Below are 25,268 nucleotides of genomic sequence, written 5' to 3' on the forward strand. Positions count from 1 at the left end.
GAAGTTTTATTGGTACCCGTATTTGGCAAATGAGTTGTGCTGATGTTGAGAACAGGAAATATTGAAAATGTAGATGATGAAGGTGAAACTTGATGTTGGTAATGGTGAGTGGCTTTCTGGTGTGATAGTATTAAAATTTGTGGAAGTTATAAAGAGTCAAATTGTGGAGAGGTTGTTAGCTATTGTGAAGTGAAATACAGTGAAGTGTAGTAAATAAAGAGGCACTTGAACGACCCTTGGTTATTGATATGATTGTAAAGAAGGTTTATATTGTGTGTGGAAGTTTTGTTTGTTGTGGGTTAGCGTTAAAGAATTTATCCTTTGAGATGTGTTATGGAGGTAGAAAGTGTAGGAAGTACAGTCCCTTAATATTTAGAATACGAGAGGAAATGATATAGTTGAGACATGTAACGTGTGAGAGAGTGTGTACGAAGTAGCTGGTATGTGCATGATGTGTAGGTTTATGGAATTGGAGTATTGTGGTAATTAGTAATGGTGAAGGTAATGAAGTAGTGATGTTCTGGTTTTCGAAAGAATGGAGTAAGTGATGGTGTATGGTTTGAAGTAGCGTTAAAAACCTGAGTGAGGTGAAGGTGAGGTTAAATTTTGTAAAGGTGGTATAATACGAGGTTGAAAAATGGTGTGGAGAAGATAAAATAATGTTGTGTCAGTGTGGAGGTCAATGTTTAAATGAGGAAATAAAAGAGTAACCCAGAGAATGTGTAAAAAAGTTAGGAAGTAGGTGTGATAGTGAAGAGGTGTGATGAAGTGTAGGGGAATTGCTGAAAAATAGTTTGATGGTGAATGGTTTGTAAACTAATGTTGCCCCTGTACGTCCTGCCTACGAGATTTGAGTTTGGACAGTTAGTGATATGGTGATTTAGTAGTGTGTGTGACTTGATGAAATGATAATCCTTAGAGGTGAATATGTATTGTCCCAGAGAGTTAAATATCGTTTGAAATTGGTGGAGAGACGTGCAAATAGAAGACCAGTCAAATAATAATTCACTTTGATGAGGTAGCGAGGATGAGAGAATTTAGAGAGAGTATAGAATGTAAAAAAGAAAAAATGTTGTTGGTTTGATTGTTATGAAAGAAATTTTGTTCCCCCTGCAGATTGATCCCCTAAAATTTAGGATAGTTGATAAGGGTTTATAGGTTTATTCTCAAAATATTTGGAATATAGGTGATGTGTATGAGCTGGAAACACTGAAAAGAAAGTATTCTGTGAGAAGGAGTGTAAAGTGTATGAGGTGGAGATTCCCATTGCCCAGGCAATTCTTAATCCTTGGATGTCCCTTGTGTGAGCAGGTAGCATGTTGGAGATAAGAATGTAAATGAAGGAGTAGGTATTGGTGCAGTTGACACGCTATGGATGGCAGAGTAGGAGGAAACCTGAGTTGAGCAGAAATGTGAATGATTTATAATAAATTTTTGCGAGTTAATCGTAGGTGCCCTGTGAAAAGAGGGAAGTCCGACTGAAGGTAGTATATCCAAGAGTAGAGTGAGTGATGCTGTGTTGATAAAGGCAATGTGGGTAAAATGTTCAAAAGAGAGATTGGAAGAAGGCATAGGTTGAAGTAAAGTGAGAATGAGTCCCAAGAGTTCTTAGAGGTGAATGAACATAGGTGTGGTTGGAGTGTATAGACGTAAGAAACAATGACTAGCAAGTTAGGAATGTTTGAGAGCTGTTATGGAATTTGATCGTGAGAGTTGCATTATTGAGTTTTTGGAGTTTTGTATAAGCCAGGTGATGAGTGTAAGACCCGTGACTGTTTAAATTAGGAAGAGAGTAAAAGGTGTTCGAAGACCCTATTGCAGATGCAGAGAGAAAAGGAAAAATCTGTTGGTGTATTGAAAGTTGGAGTACATGTAAGGTGTTCAGAGAGTGTAATTGATGGCCCTTCCCATTGAGGTACAGATGCTGATTGTTGTTTGGAACGAGAAGCTCCCACGTAAATCCAACATTATAGGAATTATGTTAATTTACGATGTGTGTCGAAATGATGGAGATACCTGATATGAGGTGAAATGTAGGATGGAGGTGTGTGTGTGTGTGAGGACGTGGCCCTTTCCCAAGTCATAGAATTAATTATTTCAGTTAGGTGTGGTGGAGAATAATGATAGGAAGTATTTATGTGTGACAGGATCAGAAGTTTTATTGGTACCCGTATTTGGCAAATGAGTTGTGCTGATGTTGAGAACAGGAAATATTGAAAATATAGATGATGAAGGTGAAACTTGATGTTGGTAATGGTGAGTGGCTTTCTGGTGTGATGTGTTAGTATTACAATTTGTGGAAGTTATAAAGAGTCCAATTGTGGAGAGGTTGTTAGCTATTGTGAAGTGGTATACAGTGAAGTGTAGTAAATAAAGAGACACTTGATCGACCCTTGGTTATTGATTAGATTGTAAAAAAGATTTATATTGTGTGTGGTAGTTTTGTTTGTTGTGTGTTAGCGTAAAAGAATTTATCCTTTGAGATGTGTTATGGAGGTAGAAAAATGTAGGAAGTACAGTCCCTTAATATTTAGAATACGAGAGGAAATGATATAGTGGAGACATGTAACGTGTGATAGAGTGTGTACGAAGTAGCTGGTATGTGCGTGATGTGTAGGTTTATGAAATTGGAGTATTGTGGTAATTAGTAATGATGAAGGTAATGAAGTAGTGATGTTCTGGTTTTCGAAAGAATGGAGTAAGGCATGGTGTATGGTTTGAAGTAGAGTTAAAAACCTGAGTGAGGTGAAGGTAAGGTTAAATTTTGTAAAGGTGGTATAATACGCGGTTGAAAAATGGTGTGGAGAAGATAAAATAATGTTGTGTCAGTGTGGAGGTCAATGTTTAAATGAGGAAATAAAAGAGTAACCCAGAGAAAGTGTTAAAAAGTTAGGAAGGAGGTGTGATAGTGAAGAGATGTGATGAAGTGTTGGGGAATTGCTGAAAAGTAGAGTTTGATGGTGAATGGTTTGTAAACTAATGTTGCCCCTGTACGTCCTGCCTACGAGATTTGAGTTTGGACAGTTAGTGATATGGTGATTTAGTAGTGTGTGTGACTTGATGAAATGATAATCCATAGAGGTGAATATGTATTGTCCCAGAGAGTAAAATATCGTTTGAAATTGGTAGAGAGATGTACGAATAGAAGACCAATCAAATAATAATTCACTTTGATGAGGTAGCGAGGATGAGAAAATTTAGTGTGAGTATAGAATGTAAAAAAGAAAAAATGTTGTTGGTTTGATTGTTATGAAAGAAATTTTGTTCCCCCTGTAGATTGATCCCCTAAAATTTAGGATAGTTGATAAGGGTTTATAGGTTTATTCTCAAAATATTTGGAATATAGGTGATGTGTATGAGCTGGAAACACTGAAAAGAAAGTATTCTGTGAGAAGGAGTGTAAAGTGTATGAGGTGGAGATTCCCATTGCCCAGGCAATTCTTAATCCTTGGATGTCCCTTGTGTGAGCAGGTAGCATGTTGGAGATAAGAATGTAAATGAAGGAGTAGGTATTGGTGCAGTTGACACGCTATGGATGGCAGAGTAGGAGGAAACCTGAGTTGAGCAGAAATGTGAATGATTTATAATAAATTTTTGCGAGTTAATCGTAGGTGCCCTGTGAAAAGAGGGAAGTCTGACTGAAGGTAGTATATCCAAGAGTAGAGTGAGTGATGCTGTGTTGATAAAGGCAATGTGGGTAAAATGTTTGAAAGAGAGATTGGAGGAAGGCATAGGTTGAAGTAAAGTGAGAATGAGTCCCAAGAGTTCTTAGAGGTGAATGAACATAGGTGTGGTTGGAGTGTATAGACGTAAGAAACAATGACTAGCAAGTTAGGGATGTTTGAGAGCTGTTATGGAATTTGATCGTGAGAGTTGGATTATTGAGATTTTGGAGTTTTGTATAAGCCAGGTGATGAGTGTAAGACCCGTGACTGTTTAAATTAGGAAGAGAGTAAAAGGTGTTCGAAGACCCTATTGCAGATGCAGAGAGAAAAGGAAAGTCTGTTGGTGTATTGAAAGTTGGAGTACATGTAAGGTGTTCAGAAAGTGTAATTGATGGCCCTTCCCATTGAGGTAAAGATGCTGATTGTTGTTTGGAACGAGAAGCTCCCACGTAAATCCAACATTATAGGAATTATGTTAATTTACGATGTGTGTCGAAATGATGGAGATACCTGATATGAGGTGAAATGTAGGATGGAGGTGTGTGTGTGTGAGGACGTGGCCCTTTCCCAAGTCATAGAATTAATTATTTCAGTTATGTGTGGTGGAGAATAATGATAGTGAGGAAGTATTTATGTGTGACAGGATCAGAAGTTTTATTGGTACCCGTATTTGGCAAATGAGTTGTGCTGATGTTGAGAACAGGAAATATTGAAAATATAGATGATGAAGGTGAAACTTGATGTTGGTAATGGTGAGTGGCTTTCTGGTGTGATGTGTTAGTATTAAAATTTGTGGAAGTTATAAAGAGTCCAATTGTGGAGAGGTTGTTAGCTATTGTGAAGTGGTATACAGTGAAGTGTAGTAAATAAAGAGACACTTGACCGACCCTTGGTTATTGATAAGATTGTAAAAAAGATTTATATTGTGTGTGGTAGTTTTGTTTGTTGTGTGTTAGGGTAAAAGAATTTATCCTTTGAGATGTGTTATGGAGGTAGAAAAGTGTAGGAAGTACAGTCCCTTAATATTTAGAATACGAGAGGAAACGATATAGTGGAGACATGTAACGTGTGAGAGAGTGTGTACGAAGTAGCTGGTATGTGCGTGATGTGTAGGTTTATGAAATTGGAGTATTGTGGTAATTAGTAATGATGAAGGTAATGAAGTAGTGATGTTCTGGTTTTCGAAAGAATGGAGTAAGGGATGGTGTATGGTTTGAAGTAGATTTAAAAACCTGAGTGAGGTGAAGGTGTGGTTAAATTTTGTAAAGGTGGTATAATACGCGGTTGAAAAATGGTGTGGAGAAGATAAAATAATGTTGTGTCAGTGTGGAGGTCAATGTTTAAATGAGGAAATGAAAGAGTAACCCAGAGAAAGTGTAAAAAAGTTTGGAAGGAGGTGTGATAGTGAAGAGATGTGATGAAGTGTAGGGGAATTGCTGAAAAATAGAGTTTGATGGTGAATGGTTTGTAAACTAATGTTGCCCCTGTACGTCCTGCCTACGAGATTTGAGTTTGGACAGTTAGTGATATGGTGATTTAGTAGTGTGTGTGACTTGATGAAATGATAATCCATAGAGGTGAATATGTATTGTCCCAGAGAGTAAAATATCGTTTGAAATTGGTAGAGAGATGTACGAATAGAAGACCAATCAAATAATAATTCACTTTGATGAGGTAGCGAGGATGAGAAAATTTAGTGTGAGTATAGAATGTAAAAAAGAAAAAATGTTGTTGGTTTGATTGTTATGAAAGAAATTTTGTTCCCCCTGTAGATTGATCCCCTAAAATTTAGGATAGTTGATAAGGGTTTATAGGTTTATTCTCAAAATATTTGGAATATAGGTGATGTGTATGAGCTGGAAACACTGAAAAGAAAGTATTCTGTGAGAAGGAGTGTAAAGTGTATGAGGTGGAGATTCCCATTGCCCAGGCAATTCTTAATCCTTGGATGTCCCTTGTGTGAGCAGGTAGCATGTTGGAGATAAGAATGTAAATGAAGGAGTAGGTATTGGTGCAGTTGACACGCTATGGATGGCAGAGTAGGAGGAAACCTGAGTTGAGCAGAAATGTGAATGATTTATAATAAATTTTTGCGAGTTAATCGTAGGTGCCCTGTGAAAAGAGGGAAGTCTGACTGAAGGTAGTATATCCAAGAGTAGAGTGAGTGATGCTGTGTTGATAAAGGCAATGTGGGTAAAATGTTTGAAAGAGAGATTGGAGGAAGGCATAGGTTGAAGTAAAGTGAGAATGAGTCCCAAGAGTTCTTAGAGGTGAATGAACATAGGTGTGGTTGGAGTGTATAGACGTAAGAAACAATGACTAGCAAGTTAGGGATGTTTGAGAGCTGTTATGGAATTTGATCGTGAGAGTTGCATTATTGAGTTTTTGGAGTTTTGTATAAGCCAGGTGATGAGTGTAAGACCCGTGACTGTTTAAATTAGGAAGAGAGTAAAAGGTGTTCGAAGACCCTATTGCAGATGCAGAGAGAAAAGGAAAGTCTGTTGGTGTATTGAAAGTTGGAGTACATGTAAGGTGTTCAGAAAGTGTAATTGATGGCCCTTCCCATTGAGGTAAAGATGCTGATTGTTGTTTGGAACGAGAAGCTCCCACGTAAATCCAACATTATAGGAATTATGTTAATTTACGATGTGTGTCGAAATGATGGAGATATCTGATATGAGGTGAAATGTAGGATGGAGGTGTGTGTGTGTGAGGACGTGGCCCTTTCCCAAGTCATAGAATTAATTATTTCAGTTATGTGTGGTGGAGAATAATGATAGTGAGGAAGTATTTATGTGTGACAGGATCAGAAGTTTTATTGGTACCCGTATTTGGCAAATGAGTTGTGCTGATGTTGAGAACAGGAAATATTGAAAATATAGATGATGAAGGTGAAACTTGATGTTGGTAATGGTGAGTGGCTTTCTGGTGTGATGTGTTAGTATTAAAATTTGTGGAAGTTATAAAGAGTCCAATTGTGGAGAGGTTGTTAGCTATTGTGAAGTGGTATACAGTGAAGTGTAGTAAATAAAGAGACACTTGACCGACCCTTGGTTATTGATAAGATTGTAAAAAAGATTTATATCGTGTGTGGTAGTTCTGTTTGTTGTGTGTTAGGGTAAAAGAATTTATCCTTTGAGATGTGTTATGGAGGTAGAAAAGTGTAGGAAGTACAGTCCCTTAATATTTAGAATACGAGAGGAAACGATATAGTGGAGACATGTAACGTGTGAGAGAGTGTGTACGAAGTAGCTGGTATGTGCGTGATGTGTAGGTTTATGAAATTGGAGTATTGTGGTAATTAGTAATGATGAAGGTAATGAAGTAGTGATGTTCTGGTTTTCGAAAGAATGGAGTAAGGGATGGTGTATGGTTTGAAGTAGATTTAAAAACCTGAGTGAGGTGAAGGTGTGGTTAAATTTTGTAAAGGTGGTATAATACGCGGTTGAAAAATGGTGCGGAGAAGATAAAATAATGTTGTGTCAGTGTGGAGGTCAATGTTTAAATGAGGAAATGAAAGAGTAACCCAGAGAAAGTGTAAAAAAGTTTGGAAGGAGGTGTGATAGTGAAGAGATGTGATGAAGTGTAGGGGAATTGCTGAAAAATAGAGTTTGATGGTGAATGGTTTGTAAACTAATGTTGCCCCTGTACGTCCTGCCTACGAGATTTGAGTTTGGACAGTTAGTGATATGGTGATTTAGTAGTGTGTGTGACTTGATGAAATGATAATCCATAGAGGTGAATATGTATTGTCCCAGAGAGTAAAATATCGTTTGAAATTGGTAGAGAGATGTACGAATAGAAGACCAATCAAATAGTAATTCACTTTGATGAGGTAGCGAGGATGAGAAAATTTAGTGTGAGTATAGAATGTAAAAAAGAAAAAATGTTGTTGGTTTGATTGTTATGAAAGAAATTTTGTTCCCCGTGTAGATTAATCCCCTAAAATTTAGGATAGTTGATAAGGGTTTATAGGTTTATTCTCAAAATATTTGGAATATAGGTGATGTGTATGAGCTGGAAACACTGAAAAGAAAGTATTCTGTGAGAAGGAGTGTAAAGTGTATGAGGTGGAGATTCCCATTGCCCAGGCAATTCTTAATCCTTGGATGTCCCTTGTGTGAGCTGGTAGCATGTTGGAGATAAGAATGTAAATGAAGGAGTAGGTATTGGTGCCGTTGACACGCTATGTATGGCAGAGTAGGAGGAGACCTAAGTTGAGCAGAAATGTAGATGATTTATATAATTGTTTGCGACTTAATCGTAGGTGCCCTGTGAAAAGAGGGAAGTCTGACTGAAGGTAGTATATCCAAGAGTAGAGTGAGTGATGCTGTGTTGATAAAGGCAATGTGGGTAAAATGTTTGAAAGAGAGATTGGAGGAAGGCATAGGTTGAAGTAAAGTGGGAAAGAGTCCCAAGAGTTCTTAGAGGTGAATGAACATAGGTGTGGTTGGAGTGTATAGACGTAAGAAACAATGACTAGCAAGTTAGTAATGTTTGAGAGCTGTTATGAAATTTGATCGTGAGAGTTGGATTATTGAGATTTTGGAGTTTTGTATAAGCCAGGTGATGAGTGTAAGACCCGTGACTGTTTAAAAGAGGAAGAGAGTAGAAGGTGTTCGAAGACCCTATTGCAGATGCAGAGAGAAAAGGAAAGTCTATTGGTGTATTGGAAGTTGGAGTACATGTAAGGTGTACAGAAAGTGTAATTGATGGCCCTTCCCATTGAGGTACAGATGCTGATTGTTGTTTGGAACGAAAAGCTCCCACGTAAATCCAACATTATAGGAATTATGTTAATTTACGATGTGTGTCGAAATGTACGATGTATGTGTGTGTGTGTGAGGACGTGGCCCTTTCCCAAGTCATTGAATTAATAACTTCAGTTAGGTGTGGTGGAGACTAATGATAGTGAGGAAGTATTTATGTGTGACTGGATCAGAAGTTTTATTGGTACCCGTATTTGGCAAATGAGTTGTGCTGATGTTGAGAACAGGAAATATTGAAAATGTAGATGATGAAGGTGAAACTTGATGTTGGTAATGGTGAGTGGCTTTCTGGTGTGATAGTATTAAAATTTGTGGAAGTTATAAAGAGTCAAATTGTGGAGAGGTTGTTAGCTATTGTGAAGTGAAATACAGTGAAGTGTAGTAAATAAAGAGGCACTTGAACGACCCTTGGTTATTGATATGATTGTAAAGAAGGTTTATATTGTGTGTGGAAGTTTTGTTTGTTGTGGGTTAGCGTAAAAGAATTTATCCTTTGAGATGTGTTATGTAGGTAGAAAAGTGTAGGAAGTACAGTGCCTTTACGAGAGGGAATGATATAGTGGAGACATGTAACGTGTGAGAGAGTGTGTACGAAGTAGCTGGTATGTGCATGATGTGTAGGTTTATGAAATTGGAGTATTGTGGTAATTAGTAATGGTGAAGGTAATGAGGTAGTGATGTTCTGGTTTTCGAGAGAATGGAGTAAGGGATGGTGTATGGTTTGAAGTAGAGTTAAAAACCTGAGTGAGGTGAAGGTGAGGTTAAATTTTGTAAAGGTGGTATAATACGAGGTTGAAGAATGGTGCAGAGAAGATAAAATGAGGTTGTGTCAGTGTGGAGGTTAATGTTTAAATGAGGAAATAAAAGAGTAACCCAGAGCAAATGTAAAAAAGTTAGGAAGGAGGTGTGATAGTGAAGAGGTGTGATGAAGTTTAGGGGAATTCCTGAAAAACAGAGTTTGATGGTGAATGGTTTGTGAACTAATATTGCCCCTGTACGTCCTGCCTACGAGATTTGAGTTTGGACAGTTAGTGATATGGTGATTTCGTAGTGTGTGTGACTTGATGAAGTGTTAATCCATAGAGGTGAATATGTATTGTCCCAGAGAGTAAAATATCGTTTGAAATTGGTAGAGAGAAGTACGAATAGAAGACCAATCAAATAATAAGTCACTTTGATGAGGTAGTGAGGATGAGAGAATTTAGAGAGAGTATAGAAAGTAAAAAAGAGAAAAAATGGACGTTGGTTTGATTGTTATGAAAGAAATTTTGTTCCCCCTGTAGATTGATCCCCTAAAATTTAGGATAGTTGATAAGGGTTTATAGGTTTATTCTCAAAATATTTGGAATATAGGTGATGTGTATGAGCTGGAAACACTGAAAAGAAAGTATTCTGTGAGAAGGAGTCTAAAGTGTATGAGGTAGAGATTCCCATTGCCCAGGCAATTCTTAATCTTTGGATGTCCCTTGTGTGTGCTGGTAGCATGTTGGAGATAAGAATGTAAATGAAGGAGTAGGTATTGGTGCAGTTGACACGCTATGTATGGCAGAGTAGGAGGAGACCTGAGTTGAGCACAAATGTGGATGATTTATAATAATTGTTTGCGACTTAATCGTAGGTGCCCTGTGAAAAGAGGGAAGTCTGACTGAAGGTAGTATATCCAAGAGTAGAGTGAGTGATGCTGTGTTGATAAAGGCAATTGGGTAAAATGTTTAAAAGAGAGATTGGAAGAAGGCATAGGTTGAAGTAAAGTGAGAATGAGTCTCAAGAGTTCTTATAGGTGAATGAACATAGGTGTGGTTGGAGTGTATAGACGTAAGAAATAATGACTAGCAAGTTAGTAATGTTTGAGAGCTGTTATGGAATTTGATCGTGAGAGTTGCATTATTGAGATTTTGGAGTTTTGTATAAGCCAGGTGATGAGTGTAAGTCCCGTGACTGTTTAAATTAGGAAGAGAGTAGAAGGTGTTCGAAGACCCTATTGCAGATGCAGAGAGAAAAGGAAAGTCTGTTGGTGTATTGGAAGTTGGAGTACATGTAAGGTGTACAGAAAGTGTAATTGATGGCCCTTCCCATTGAGGTACAGATGCTGATTGTTGTTTGGAACGAGAAGCTCTCACGTAAATCCAACATTATAGGAATTATGTTAATTTACGATGTGTGTCGAAATGATGGAGATACCTGATATGAGGTGAAATGTAGGATGGAGGTGTGTGTGTGTGAGGACGTGGCCCTTTCCCAAGTCATAGAAGTAATTATTTCAGTTAGATGTGGTGGAGAATAATGATAGTGAGGAAGTATTTATGTGTGACATGATCAGAAGTTTTATTGGTACCCGTATTTGGCAAATGAGTTGTGCTGATGTTGAGAACAGGAAATATTGAAAATGTAGATGATGAAGGTGAAACTTGATGTTGGTAATGGTGAGTGGCTTTCTGGTGTGATAGTATTAAAATTTGTGGAAGTTATAAAGAGTCAAATTGTGGAGAGGTTGTTAGCTATTGTGAAGTGAAATACAGTGAAGTGTAGTAAATAAAGAGGCACTTGAACGACCCTTGGTTATTGATATGATTGTAAAGAAGGTTTATATTGTGTGTGGAAGTTTTGTTTGTTGTGGGTTAGCGTTAAAGAATTTATCCTTTGAGATGTGTTATGGAGGTAGAAAGTGTAGGAAGTACAGTCCCTTAATATTTAGAATACGAGAGGAAATGATATAGTTGAGACATGTAACGTGTGAGAGAGTGTGTACGAAGTAGCTGGTATGTGCATGATGTGTAGGTTTATGGAATTGGAGTATTGTGGTAATTAGTAATGGTGAAGGTAATGAAGTAGTGATGTTCTGGTTTTCGAAAGAATGGAGTAAGTGATGGTGTATGGTTTGAAGTAGCGTTAAAAACCTGAGTGAGGTGAAGGTGAGGTTAAATTTTGTAAAGGTGGTATAATACGAGGTTGAAAAATGGTGTGGAGAAGATAAAATAATGTTGTGTCAGTGTGGAGGTCAATGTTTAAATGAGGAAATAAAAGAGTAACCCAGAGAATGTGTAAAAAAGTTAGGAAGTAGGTGTGATAGTGAAGAGGTGTGATGAAGTGTAGGGGAATTGCTGAAAAATAGTTTGATGGTGAATGGTTTGTAAACTAATGTTGCCCCTGTACGTCCTGCCTACGAGATTTGAGTTTGGACAGTTAGTGATATGGTGATTTAGTAGTGTGTGTGACTTGATGAAATGATAATCCTTAGAGGTGAATATGTATTGTCCCAGAGAGTTAAATATCGTTTGAAATTGGTGGAGAGACGTGCAAATAGAAGACCAGTCAAATAATAATTCACTTTGATGAGGTAGCGAGGATGAGAGAATTTAGAGAGAGTATAGAATGTAAAAAAGAAAAAATGTTGTTGGTTTGATTGTTATGAAAGAAATTTTGTTCCCCCTGCAGATTGATCCCCTAAAATTTAGGATAGTTGATAAGGGTTTATAGGTTTATTCTCAAAATATTTGGAATATAGGTGATGTGTATGAGCTGGAAACACTGAAAAGAAAGTATTCTGTGAGAAGGAGTGTAAAGTGTATGAGGTGGAGATTCCCATTGCCCAGGCAATTCTTAATCCTTGGATGTCCCTTGTGTGAGCAGGTAGCATGTTGGAGATAAGAATGTAAATGAAGGAGTAGGTATTGGTGCAGTTGACACGCTATGGATGGCAGAGTAGGAGGAAACCTGAGTTGAGCAGAAATGTGAATGATTTATAATAAATTTTTGCGAGTTAATCGTAGGTGCCCTGTGAAAAGAGGGAAGTCCGACTGAAGGTAGTATATCCAAGAGTAGAGTGAGTGATGCTGTGTTGATAAAGGCAATGTGGGTAAAATGTTCAAAAGAGAGATTGGAAGAAGGCATAGGTTGAAGTAAAGTGAGAATGAGTCCCAAGAGTTCTTAGAGGTGAATGAACATAGGTGTGGTTGGAGTGTATAGACGTAAGAAACAATGACTAGCAAGTTAGGAATGTTTGAGAGCTGTTATGGAATTTGATCGTGAGAGTTGCATTATTGAGTTTTTGGAGTTTTGTATAAGCCAGGTGATGAGTGTAAGACCCGTGACTGTTTAAATTAGGAAGAGAGTAAAAGGTGTTCGAAGACCCTATTGCAGATGCAGAGAGAAAAGGAAAGTCTGTTGGTGTATTGAAAGTTGGAGTACATGTAAGGTGTTCAGAAAGTGTAATTGATGGCCCTTCCCATTGAGGTAAAGATGCTGATTGTTGTTTGGAACGAGAAGCTCCCACGTAAATCCAACATTATAGGAATTATGTTAATTTACGATGTGTGTCGAAATGATGGAGATACCTGATATGAGGTGAAATGTAGGATGGAGGTGTGTGTGTGTGAGGACGTGGCCCTTTCCCAAGTCATAGAATTAATTATTTCAGTTATGTGTGGTGGAGAATAATGATAGTGAGGAAGTATTTATGTGTGACAGGATCAGAAGTTTTATTGGTACCCGTATTTGGCAAATGAGTTGTGCTGATGTTGAGAACAGGAAATATTGAAAATATAGATGATGAAGGTGAAACTTGATGTTGGTAATGGTGAGTGGCTTTCTGGTGTGATGTGTTAGTATTAAAATTTGTGGAAGTTATAAAGAGTCCAATTGTGGAGAGGTTGTTAGCTATTGTGAAGTGGTATACAGTGAAGTGTAGTAAATAAAGAGACACTTGACCGACCCTTGGTTATTGATAAGATTGTAAAAAAGATTTATATTGTGTGTGGTAGTTTTGTTTGTTGTGTGTTAGGGTAAAAGAATTTATCCTTTGAGATGTGTTATGGAGGTAGAAAAGTGTAGGAAGTACAGTCCCTTAATATTTAGAATACGAGAGGAAACGATATAGTGGAGACATGTAACGTGTGAGAGAGTGTGTACGAAGTAGCTGGTATGTGCGTGATGTGTAGGTTTATGAAATTGGAGTATTGTGGTAATTAGTAATGATGAAGGTAATGAAGTAGTGATGTTCTGGTTTTCGAAAGAATGGAGTAAGGGATGGTGTATGGTTTGAAGTAGATTTAAAAACCTGAGTGAGGTGAAGGTGTGGTTAAATTTTGTAAAGGTGGTATAATACGCGGTTGAAAAATGGTGTGGAGAAGATAAAATAATGTTGTGTCAGTGTGGAGGTCAATGTTTAAATGAGGAAATGAAAGAGTAACCCAGAGAAAGTGTAAAAAAGTTTGGAAGGAGGTGTGATAGTGAAGAGATGTGATGAAGTGTAGGGGAATTGCTGAAAAATAGAGTTTGATGGTGAATGGTTTGTAAACTAATGTTGCCCCTGTACGTCCTGCCTACGAGATTTGAGTTTGGACAGTTAGTGATATGGTGATTTAGTAGTGTGTGTGACTTGATGAAATGATAATCCATAGAGGTGAATATGTATTGTCCCAGAGAGTAAAATATCGTTTGAAATTGGTAGAGAGATGTACGAATAGAAGACCAATCAAATAATAATTCACTTTGATGAGGTAGCGAGGATGAGAAAATTTAGTGTGAGTATAGAATGTAAAAAAGAAAAAATGTTGTTGGTTTGATTGTTATGAAAGAAATTTTGTTCCCCCTGTAGATTGATCCCCTAAAATTTAGGATAGTTGATAAGGGTTTATAGGTTTATTCTCAAAATATTTGGAATATAGGTGATGTGTATGAGCTGGAAACACTGAAAAGAAAGTATTCTGTGAGAAGGAGTGTAAAGTGTATGAGGTGGAGATTCCCATTGCCCAGGCAATTCTTAATCCTTGGATGTCCCTTGTGTGAGCAGGTAGCATGTTGGAGATAAGAATGTAAATGAAGGAGTAGGTATTGGTGCAGTTGACACGCTATGGATGGCAGAGTAGGAGGAAACCTGAGTTGAGCAGAAATGTGAATGATTTATAATAAATTTTTGCGAGTTAATCGTAGGTGCCCTGTGAAAAGAGGGAAGTCTGACTGAAGGTAGTATATCCAAGAGTAGAGTGAGTGATGCTGTGTTGATAAAGGCAATGTGGGTAAAATGTTTGAAAGAGAGATTGGAGGAAGGCATAGGTTGAAGTAAAGTGAGAATGAGTCCCAAGAGTTCTTAGAGGTGAATGAACATAGGTGTGGTTGGAGTGTATAGACGTAAGAAACAATGACTAGCAAGTTAGGGATGTTTGAGAGCTGTTATGGAATTTGATCGTGAGAGTTGCATTATTGAGTTTTTGGAGTTTTGTATAAGCCAGGTGATGAGTGTAAGACCCGTGACTGTTTAAATTAGGAAGAGAGTAAAAGGTGTTCGAAGACCCTATTGCAGATGCAGAGAGAAAAGGAAAGTCTGTTGGTGTATTGAAAGTTGGAGTACATGTAAGGTGTTCAGAAAGTGTAATTGATGGCCCTTCCCATTGAGGTAAAGATGCTGATTGTTGTTTGGAACGAGAAGCTCCCACGTAAATCCAACATTATAGGAATTATGTTAATTTACGATGTGTGTCGAAATGATGGAGATATCTGATATGAGGTGAAATGTAGGATGGAGGTGTGTGTGTGTGAGGACGTGGCCCTTTCCCAAGTCATAGAATTAATTATTTCAGTTATGTGTGGTGGAGAATAATGATAGTGAGGAAGTATTTATGTGTGACAGGATCAGAAGTTTTATTGGTACCCGTATTTGGCAAATGAGTTGTGCTGATGTTGAGAACAGGAAATATTGAAAATATAGATGATGAAGGTGAAACTTGATGTTGGTAATGGTGAGTGGCTTTCTGGTGTGATGTGTTAGTATTAAAATTTGTGGAAGTTATAAAGAGTCCAATTGTGGAGAGGTTGTTAGCTATTGTGAAGTGGTATACAGTGAAGTGTAGTAAATAAAGAGACACTTGACCGACCCTTGGTTATTGATAAGATTGTAAAAAAGATTTATATCGTGTGTGGTAGTTTTGTTTGTTGTGTGTTAGGGTAAAAGAATTTATCCTTTGAGATGTGTTATGGAGGTAGAAAAGTGTAGGAAGTACAGTCCCTTAATATTTAGAATACGAGAGGAAACGATATAGTGGAGACATGTAACGTGTGAGAGAGTGTGTACGAAGTAGCTGGTATGTGCGTGATGTGTAGGTTTATGAAATTGGAGTATTGTGGTAATTAGTAATGATGAAGGTAATGAAGTAGTGATGTTCTGGTTTTCGAAAGAATGGAGTAAGGGATGGTGTATGGTTTGAAGTAGATTTAAAAACCTGAGTGAGGTGAAGGTGTGGTTAAATTTTGTAAAGGTGGTATAATACGCGGTTGAAAAATGGTGTGGAGAAGATAAAATAATGTTGTGTCAGTGTGGAGGTCAGTGTTTAAATGAGGAAATGAAAGAGTAACCCAGAGAAAGTGTAAAAAAGTTAGGAAGGAGGTGTGATAGTGAAGAGGTGTGATGAAGTTTAGGGGAATTCCTGAAAAACAGAGTTTGATGGTGAATGGTTTGTGAACTAATATTGCCCCTGTACGTCCTGCCTACGAGATTTGAGTTTGGACAGTTAGTGATATGGTGATTTCGTAGTGTGTGTGACTTGATGAAGTGTTAATCCATAGAGGTGAATATGTATTGTCCCAGAGAGTAAAATATCGTTTGAAATTGGTAGAGAGAAGTACGAATAGAAGACCAATCAAATAATAAGTCACTTTGATGAGGTAGTGAGGATGAGAGAATTTAGAGAGAGTATAGAAAGTAAAAAAGAGAAAAAATGGACGTTGGTTTGATTGTTATGAAAGAAATTTTGTTCCCCCTGTAGATTGATCCCCTAAAATTTAGGATAGTTGATAAGGGTTTATAGGTTTATTCTCAAAATATTTGGAATATAGGTGATGTGTATGAGCTGGAAACACTGAAAAGAAAGTATTCTGTGAGAAGGAGTCTAAAGTGTATGAGGTAGAGATTCCCATTGCCCAGGCAATTCTTAATCTTTGGATGTCCCTTGTGTGTGCTGGTAGCATGTTGGAGATAAGAATGTAAATGAAGGAGTAGGTATTGGTGCAGTTGACACGCTATGTATGGCAGAGTAGGAGGAGACCTGAGTTGAGCAGAAATGTGGATGATTTATAATAATTGTTTGCGACTTAATCGTAGGTGCCCTGTGAAAAGAGGGAAGTCTGACTGAAGGTAGTATATCCAAGAGTAGAGTGAGTGATGCTGTGTTGATAAAGGCAATTGGGTAAAATGTTTAAAAGAGAGATTGGAAGAAGGCATAGGTTGAAGTAAAGTGAGAATGAGTCTCAAGAGTTCTTATAGGTGAATGAACATAGGTGTGGTTGGAGTGTATAGACGTAAGAAATAATGACTAGCAAGTTAGTAATGTTTGAGAGCTGTTATGGAATTTGATCGTGAGAGTTGCATTATTGAGATTTTGGAGTTTTGTATAAGCCAGGTGATGAGTGTAAGTCCCGTGACTGTTTAAATTAGGAAGAGAGTAGAAGGTGTTCGAAGACCCTATTGCAGATGCAGAGAGAAAAGGAAAGTCTGTTGGTGTATTGGAAGTTGGAGTACATGTAAGGTGTACAGAAAGTGTAATTGATGGCCCTTCCCATTGAGGTACAGATGCTGATTGTTGTTTGGAACGAGAAGCTCTCACGTAAATCCAACATTATAGGAATTATGTTAATTTACGATGTGTGTCGAAATGATGGAGATACCTGATATGAGGTGAAATGTAGGATGGAGGTGTGTGTGTGTGAGGACGTGGCCCTTTCCCAAGTCATAGAAGTAATTATTTCAGTTAGATGTGGTGGAGAATAATGATAGTGAGGAAGTATTTATGTGTGACATGATCAGAAGTTTTATTGGTACCCGTATTTGGCAAATGAGTTGTGCTGATGTTGAGAACAGGAAATATTGAAAATGTAGATGATGAAGGTGAAACTTGATGTTGGTAATGGTGAGTGGCTTTCTGGTGTGATGTGTTAGTATTAAAATTTGTGGAAGTTATAAAGAGTCCAATTGTGGAGAGGTTGTTAGCTATTGTGAAGTGGTATACAGTGAAGTGTAGTAAATAGACACTTGACCGACCCTTGGTTATTGATAAGATTGTAAAAAAGATTTATATTGTGTGTGGTAGTTTTGTTTGTTGTGTGTTAGGGTAAAAGAATTTATCCTTTGAGATGTGTTATGGAGGTAGAAAAGTGTAGGAAGTACAGTCCCTTAATATTTAGAATACGAGAGGAAACGATATAGTGGAGACATGTAACGTGTGAGAGAGTGTGTACGAAGTAGCTGGTATGTGCGTGATGTGTAGGTTTATGAAATTGGAGTATTGTGGTAATTAGTAATGATGAAGGTAATGAAGTAGTGATGTTCTGGTTTTCGAAAGAATGGAGTAAGGGATGGTGTATGGTTTGAAGTAGATTTAAAAACCTTAGTGAGGTGAAGGTGTGGTTAAATTTTGTAAAGGTGGTATAATACGCGGTTGAAAAATGGTGTGGAGAAGATAAAATAATGTTGTGTCAGTGTGGAGGTCAATGTTTAAATGAGGAAATGAAAGAGTAACCCAGAGAAAGTGTAAAAAAGTTTGGAAGGAGGTGTGATAGTGAAGAGATGTGATGAAGTGTAGGGGAATTGCTGAAAAATAGAGTTTGATGGTGAATGGTTTGTAAACTAATGTTGCCCCTGTACGTCCTGCCTACGAGATTTGAGTTTGGACAGTTAGTGATATGGTGATTTAGTAGTGTGTGTGACTTGATGAAATGATAATCCATAGAGGTGAATATGTATTGTCCCAGAGAGTAAAATATCGTTTGAAATTGGTAGAGAGATGTACGAATAGAAGACCAATCAAATAATAATTCACTTTGATGAGGTAGCGAGGATGAGAAAATTTAGTGTGAGTATAGAATGTAAAAAAGAAAAAATGTTGTTGGTTTGATTGTTATGAAAGAAATTTTGTTCCCCCTGTAGATTGATCCCCTAAAATTTAGGATAGTTGATAAGGGTTTATAGGTTTATTCTCAAAATATTTGGAATATAGGTGATGTGTATGAGCTGGAAACACTGAAAAGAAAGTATTCTGTGAGAAGGAGTGTAAAGTGTATGAGGTGGAGATTCCCATTGCCCAGGCAATTCTTAATCCTTGGATGTCCCTTGTGTGAGCAGGTAGCATGTTGGAGATAAGAATGTAAATGAAGGAGTAGGTATTGGTGCAGTTGACACGCTATGGATGGCAGAGTAGGAGGAAACCTGAGTTGAGCAGAAATGTGAATGATTTATAATAAATTTTTGCGAGTTAATCGTAGGTGCCCTGTGAAAAGAGGGAAGTCTGACTGAAGGTAGTATATCCAAGAGTAGAGTGAGTGATGCTGTGTTGATAAAGGCAATGTGGGTAAAATGTTTGAAAGAGAGATTGGAGGAAGGCATAGGTTGAAGTAAAGTGAGAATGAGTCCCAAGAGTTCTTAGAGGTGAATGAACATAGGTGTGGTTGGAGTGTATAGACGTAAGAAACAATGACTAGCAAGTTAGGGATGTTTGAGAGCTGTTATGGAATTTGATCGTGAGAGTTGCATTATTGAGTTTTTGGAGTTTTGTATAAGCCAGGTGATGAGTGTAAGACCCGTGACTGTTTAAATTAGGAAGAGAGTAAAAGGTGTTCGAAGACCCTATTGCAGATGCAGAGAGAAAAGGAAAGTCTGTTGGTGTATTGAAAGTTGGAGTACATGTAAGGTGTTCAGAAAGTGTAATTGATGGCCCTTCCCATTGAGGTAAAGATGCTGATTGTTGTTTGGAACGAGAAGCTCCCACGTAAATCCAACATTATAGGAATTATGTTAATTTACGATGTGTGTCGAAATGATGGAGATATCTGATATGAGGTGAAATGTAGGATGGAGGTGTGTGTGTGTGAGGACGTGGCCCTTTCCCAAGTCATAGAATTAATTATTTCAGTTATGTGTGGTGGAGAATAATGATAGTGAGGAAGTATTTATGTGTGACAGGATCAGAAGTTTTATTGGTACCCGTATTTGGCAAATGAGTTGTGCTGATGTTGAGAACAGGAAATATTGAAAATATAGATGATGAAGGTGAAACTTGATGTTGGTAATGGTGAGTGGCTTTCTGGTGTGATGTGTTAGTATTAAAATTTGTGGAAGTTATAAAGAGTCCAATTGTGGAGAGGTTGTTAGCTATTGTGAAGTGGTATACAGTGAAGTGTAGTAAATAAAGAGACACTTGACCGACCCTTGGTTATTGATAAGATTGTAAAAAAGATTTATATCGTGTGTGGTAGTTTTGTTTGTTGTGTGTTAGGGTAAAAGAATTTATCCTTTGAGATGTGTTATGGAGGTAGAAAAGTGTAGGAAGTACAGTCCCTTAATATTTAGAATACGAGAGGAAACGATATAGTGGAGACATGTAACGTGTGAGAGAGTGTGTACGAAGTAGCTGGTATGTGCGTGATGTGTAGGTTTATGAAATTGGAGTATTGTGGTAATTAGTAATGATGAAGGTAATGAAGTAGTGATGTTCTGGTTTTCGAAAGAATGGAGTAAGGGATGGTGTATGGTTTGAAGTAGATTTAAAAACCTGAGTGAGGTGAAGGTGTGGTTAAATTTTGTAAAGGTGGTATAATACGCGGTTGAAAAATGGTGTGGAGAAGATAAAATAATGTTGTGTCAGTGTGGAGGTCAGTGTTTAAATGAGGAAATGAAAGAGTAACCCAGAGAAAGTGTAAAAAAGTTTGGAAGGAGGTGTGATAGTGAAGAGATGTGATGAAGTGTAGGGGAATTGCTGAAAAATAGAGTTTGATGGTGAATGGTTTGTAAACTAATGTTGCCCCTGTACGTCCTGCCTACGAGATTTGAGTTTGGACAGTTAGTGATATGGTGATTTAGTAGTGTGTGTGACTTGATGAAATGATAATCCATAGAGGTGAATATGTATTGTCCCAGAGAGTAAAATATCGTTTGAAATTGGTAGAGAGATGTACGAATAGAAGACCAATCAAATAGTAATTCACTTTGATGAGGTAGCGAGGATGAGAAAATTTAGTGTGAGTATAGAATGTAAAAAAGAAAAAATGTTGTTGGTTTGATTGTTATGAAAGAAATTTTGTTCCCCGTGTAGATTAATCCCCTAAAATTTAGGATAGTTGATAAGGGTTTATAGGTTTATTCTCAAAATATTTGGAATATAGGTGATGTGTATGAGCTGGAAACACTGAAAAGAAAGTATTCTGTGAGAAGGAGTGTAAAGTGTATGAGGTGGAGATTCCCATTGCCCAGGCAATTCTTAATCCTTGGATGTCCCTTGTGTGAGCTGGTAGCATGTTGGAGATAAGAATGTAAATGAAGGAGTAGGTATTGGTGCCGTTGACACGCTATGTATGGCAGAGTAGGAGGAGACCTAAGTTGAGCAGAAATGTAGATGATTTATATAATTGTTTGCGACTTAATCGTAGGTGCCCTGTGAAAAGAGGGAAGTCTGACTGAAGGTAGTATATCCAAGAGTAGAGTGAGTGATGCTGTGTTGATAAAGGCAATGTGGGTAAAATGTTTGAAAGAGAGATTGGAGGAAGGCATAGGTTGAAGTAAAGTGGGAAAGAGTCCCAAGAGTTCTTAGAGGTGAATGAACATAGGTGTGGTTGGAGTGTATAGACGTAAGAAACAATGACTAGCAAGTTAGTAATGTTTGAGAGCTGTTATGAAATTTGATCGTGAGAGTTGGATTATTGAGATTTTGGAGTTTTGTATAAGCCAGGTGATGAGTGTAAGACCCGTGACTGTTTAAAAGAGGAAGAGAGTAGAAGGTGTTCGAAGACCCTATTGCAGATGCAGAGAGAAAAGGAAAGTCTGTTGGTGTATTGGAAGTTGGAGTACATGTAAGGTGTACAGAAAGTGTAATTGATGGCCCTTCCCATTGAGGTACAGATGCTGATTGTTGTTTGGAACGAAAAGCTCCCACGTAAATCCAACATTATAGGAATTATGTTAATTTACGATGTGTGTCGAAATGTACGATGTATGTGTGTGTGTGTGAGGACGTGGCCCTTTCCCAAGTCATAGAATTAATAACTTCAGTTAGGTGTGGTGGAGACTAATGATAGTGAGGAAGTATTTATGTGTGACTGGATCAGAAGTTTTATTGGTACCCGTATTTGGCAAATGAGTTGTGCTGATGTTGAGAACAGGAAATATTGAAAATGTAGATGATGAAGGTGAAACTTGATGTTGGTAATGGTGAGTGGCTTTCTGGTGTGATAGTATTAAAATTTGTGGAAGTTATAAAGAGTCAAATTGTGGAGAGGTTGTTAGCTATTGTGAAGTGAAATACAGTGAAGTGTAGTAAATAAAGAGGCACTTGAACGACCCTTGGTTATTGATATGATTGTAAAGAAGGTTTATATTGTGTGTGGAAGTTTTGTTTGTTGTGGGTTAGCGTAGAAGAATTTATCCTTTGAGATGTGTTATGTAGGTAGAAAAGTGTAGGAAGTACAGTGCCTTTACGAGAGGAAATGATATAGTGGAGACATGTAACGTGTGAGAGAGTGTGTACGAAGTAGCTGGTATGTGCATGATGTGTAGGTTTATGAAATTGGAGTATTGTGGTAATTAGTAATGGTGAAGGTAATGAAGTAGTGATGTTCTGGTTTTCGAGAGAATGGAGTAAGGGATGGTGTATGGTTTGAAGTAGAGTTAAAAACCTGAGTGAGGTGAAGGTGAGGTTAAATTTTGTAAAGGTGGTATAATACGAGGTTGAAGAATGGTGCAGAGAAGATAAAATGAGGTTGTGTCAGTGTGGAGGTTAATGTTTAAATGAGGAAATAAAAGAGTAACCCAGAGCAAATGTAAAAAAGTTAGGAAGGAGGTGTGATAGTGAAGAGGTGTGATGAAGTTTAGGGGAATTCCTGAAAAACAGAGTTTGATGGTGAATGGTTTGTGAACTAATATTGCCCCTGTACGTCCTGCCTACGAGATTTGAGTTTGGACAGTTAGTGATATGGTGATTTAGTAGTGTGTGTGACTTGATGAAATGATAATCCATAGAGGTGAATATGTATTGTCCCAGAGAGTAAAATATCGTTTGAAATTGGTAGAGAGAAGTACGAATAGAAGACCAATCAAATAATAAGTCACTTTGATGAGGTAGTGAGGATGAGAGAATTTAGAGAGAGTATAGAAAGTAAAAAAGAGAAAAAATGGACGTTGGTTTGATTGTTATGAAAGAAATTTTGTTCCCCCTGTAGATTGATCCCCTAAAATTTAGGATAGTTGATAAGGATTTATAGGTTTATTCTCAAAATATTTGGAATATAGGTGATGTGTATGAGCTGGAAACACTGAAAAGAAAGTATTCTGTGAGAAGGAGTCTAAAGTGTATGAGGTAGAGATTCCCATTGCCCAGGCAATTCTTAATCTTTGGATGTCCCTTGTGTGTGCTGGTAGCATGTTGGAGATAAGAATGTAAATGAAGGAGTAGGTATTGGTGCAGTTGACACGCTATGTATGGCAGAGTAGGAGGAGACCTGAGTTGAGCAGAAATGTGGATGATTTATAATAATTGTTTGCGACTTAATCGTAGGTGCCCTGTGAAAAGAGGGAAGTCTGACTGAAGGTAGTATATCCAAGAGTAGAGTGAGTGATGCTGTGTTGATAAAGGCAATTGGGTAAAATGTTTAAAAGAGAGATTGGAAGAAGGCATAGGTTGAAGTAAAGTGAGAATGAGTCTCAAAAGTTCTTATAGGTGAATGAACATAGGTGTGGTTGGAGTGTATAGACGTAAGAAATAATGACTAGCAAGTTAGTAATGTTTGAGAGCTGTTATGGAATTTGATCGTGAGAGTTGCATTATTGAGATTTTGGAGTTTTGTATAAGCCAGGTGATGAGTGTAAGTCCCGTGACTGTTTAAATTAGGAAGAGAGTAGAAGGTGTTCGAAGACCCTATTGCAGATGCAGAGAGAAAAGGAAAGTCTGTTGGTGTATTGGAAGTTGGAGTACATGTAAGGTGTACAGAAAGTGTAATTGATGGCCCTTCCCATTGAGGTACAGATGCTGATTGTTGTTTGGAACGAGAAGCTCTCACGTAAATCCAACATTATAGGAATTATGTTAATTTACGATGTGTGTCGAAATGATGGAGATACCTGATATGAGGTGAAATGTAGGATGGAGGTGTGTGTGTGTGAGGACGTGGCCCTTTCCCAAGTCATAGAAGTAATTATTTCAGTTAGATGTGGTGGAGAATAATGATAGTGAGGAAGTATTTATGTGTGACATGATCAGAAGTTTTATTGGTACCCGTATTTGGCAAATGAGTTGTGCTGATGTTGAGAACAGGAAATATTGAAAATGTAGATGATGAAGGTGAAACTTGATGTTGGTAATGGTGAGTGGCTTTCTGGTGTGATAGTATTAAAATTTGTGGAAGTTATAAAGAGTCAAATTGTGGAGAGGTTGTTAGCTATTGTGAAGTGAAATACAGTGAAGTGTAGTAAATAAAGAGGCACTTGAACGACCCTTGGTTATTGATATGATTGTAAAGAAGGTTTATATTGTGTGTGGAAGTTTTGTTTGTTGTGGGTTAGCGTAAAAGAATTTATCCTTTGAGATGTGTTATGTAGGTAGAAAAGTGTAGGAAGTACAGTGCCTTTACGAGAGGAAATGATATAGTGGAGACATGTAACGTGTGAGAGAGTGTGTACGAAGTAGCTGGTATGTGCATGATGTGTAGGTTTATGAAATTGGAGTATTGTGGTAATTAGTAATGGTGAAGGTAATGAAGTAGTGATGTTCTGGTTTTCGAAAGAATGGAGTAAGTGATGGTGTATGGTTTGAAGTAGCGTTAAAAACCTGAGTGAGGTGAAGGTGAGGTTAAATTTTGTAAAGGTGGTATAATACGCGGTTGAAAAATGGTGTGGAGAAGATAAAATAATGTTGTGTCAGTGTGGAGGTCAATGTTTAAATGAGGAAATAAAAGAGTAACCCAGAGAATGTGTAAAAAAGTTAGGAAGTAGGTGTGATAGTGAAGAGGTGTGATGAAGTGTAGGGGAATTGCTGAAAAATAGTTTGATGGTGAATGGTTTGTAAACTAATGTTGCCCCTGTACGTCCTGCCTACGAGATTTGAGTTTGGACAGTTAGTGATATGGTGATTTCGTAGTGTGTGTGACTTGATGAAGTGTTAATACATAGAGGTGAATATGTATTGTCCCAGAGAGTAAAATATCGTTTGAAATTGGTAGAGAGAAGTACGAATAGAAGACCAATCAAATAATAAGTCACTTTGATGAGGTAGTGAGGATGAGAGAATTTAGAGAGAGTATAGAAAGTAAAAAAGAGAAAAAATGGACGTTGGTTTGATTGTTATGAAAGAAATTTTGTTCCCCCTGTAGATTGATCCCCTAAAATTTAGGATAGTTGATAAGGATTTATAGGTTTATTCTCAAAATATTTGGAATATAGGTGATGTGTATGAGCTGGAAACACTGAAAAGAAAGTATTCTGTGAGAAGGAGTCTAAAGTGTATGAGGTAGAGATTCCCATTGCCCAGGCAATTCTTAATCTTTGGATGTCCCTTGTGTGTGCTGGTAGCATGTTGGAGATAAGAATGTAAATGAAGGAGTAGGTATTGGTGCAGTTGACACGCTATGTATGGCAGAGTAGGAGGAGACCTGAGTTGAGCAGAAATGTGGATGATTTATAATAATTGTTTGCGACTTAATCGTAGGTGCCCTGTGAAAAGAGGGAAGTCTGACTGAAGGTAGTATATCCAAGAGTAGAGTGAGTGATGCTGTGTTGATAAAGGCAATTGGGTAAAATGTTTAAAAGAGAGATTGGAAGAAGGCATAGGTTGAAGTAAAGTGAGAATGAGTCTCAAAAGTTCTT

The 25,268-nt window shown here is 37.6% G+C and overlaps 1 long non-coding RNA gene across 2 annotated transcripts; it reads left to right on the forward strand.

Annotated features, from left to right (window-relative positions):
- The first annotated feature begins 126 nt into the window (after positions 1 to 126).
- Positions 127 to 24,568, forward strand: LOC126340284 (uncharacterized). Of its 2 annotated transcripts, none has more exons than XR_007565139.1 (3): positions 127 to 614; positions 7,095 to 7,158; positions 24,335 to 24,568. It is a non-coding gene; the product is annotated as an uncharacterized LOC126340284 (long non-coding RNA). The 2 variants fall into 2 exon arrangements; XR_007565138.1 differs by lacking the exon at positions 24,335 to 24,568 and adding an exon at positions 11,432 to 11,692.
- The last annotated feature ends 700 nt before the right edge of the window (positions 24,569 to 25,268 follow it).

The sequence above is a fragment of the Schistocerca gregaria genome, chromosome 1, assembly GCF_023897955.1.
Source record: "Schistocerca gregaria isolate iqSchGreg1 chromosome 1, iqSchGreg1.2, whole genome shotgun sequence".
In the NCBI taxonomy this organism is placed as follows: domain Eukaryota; kingdom Metazoa; phylum Arthropoda; class Insecta; order Orthoptera; family Acrididae; genus Schistocerca; species Schistocerca gregaria.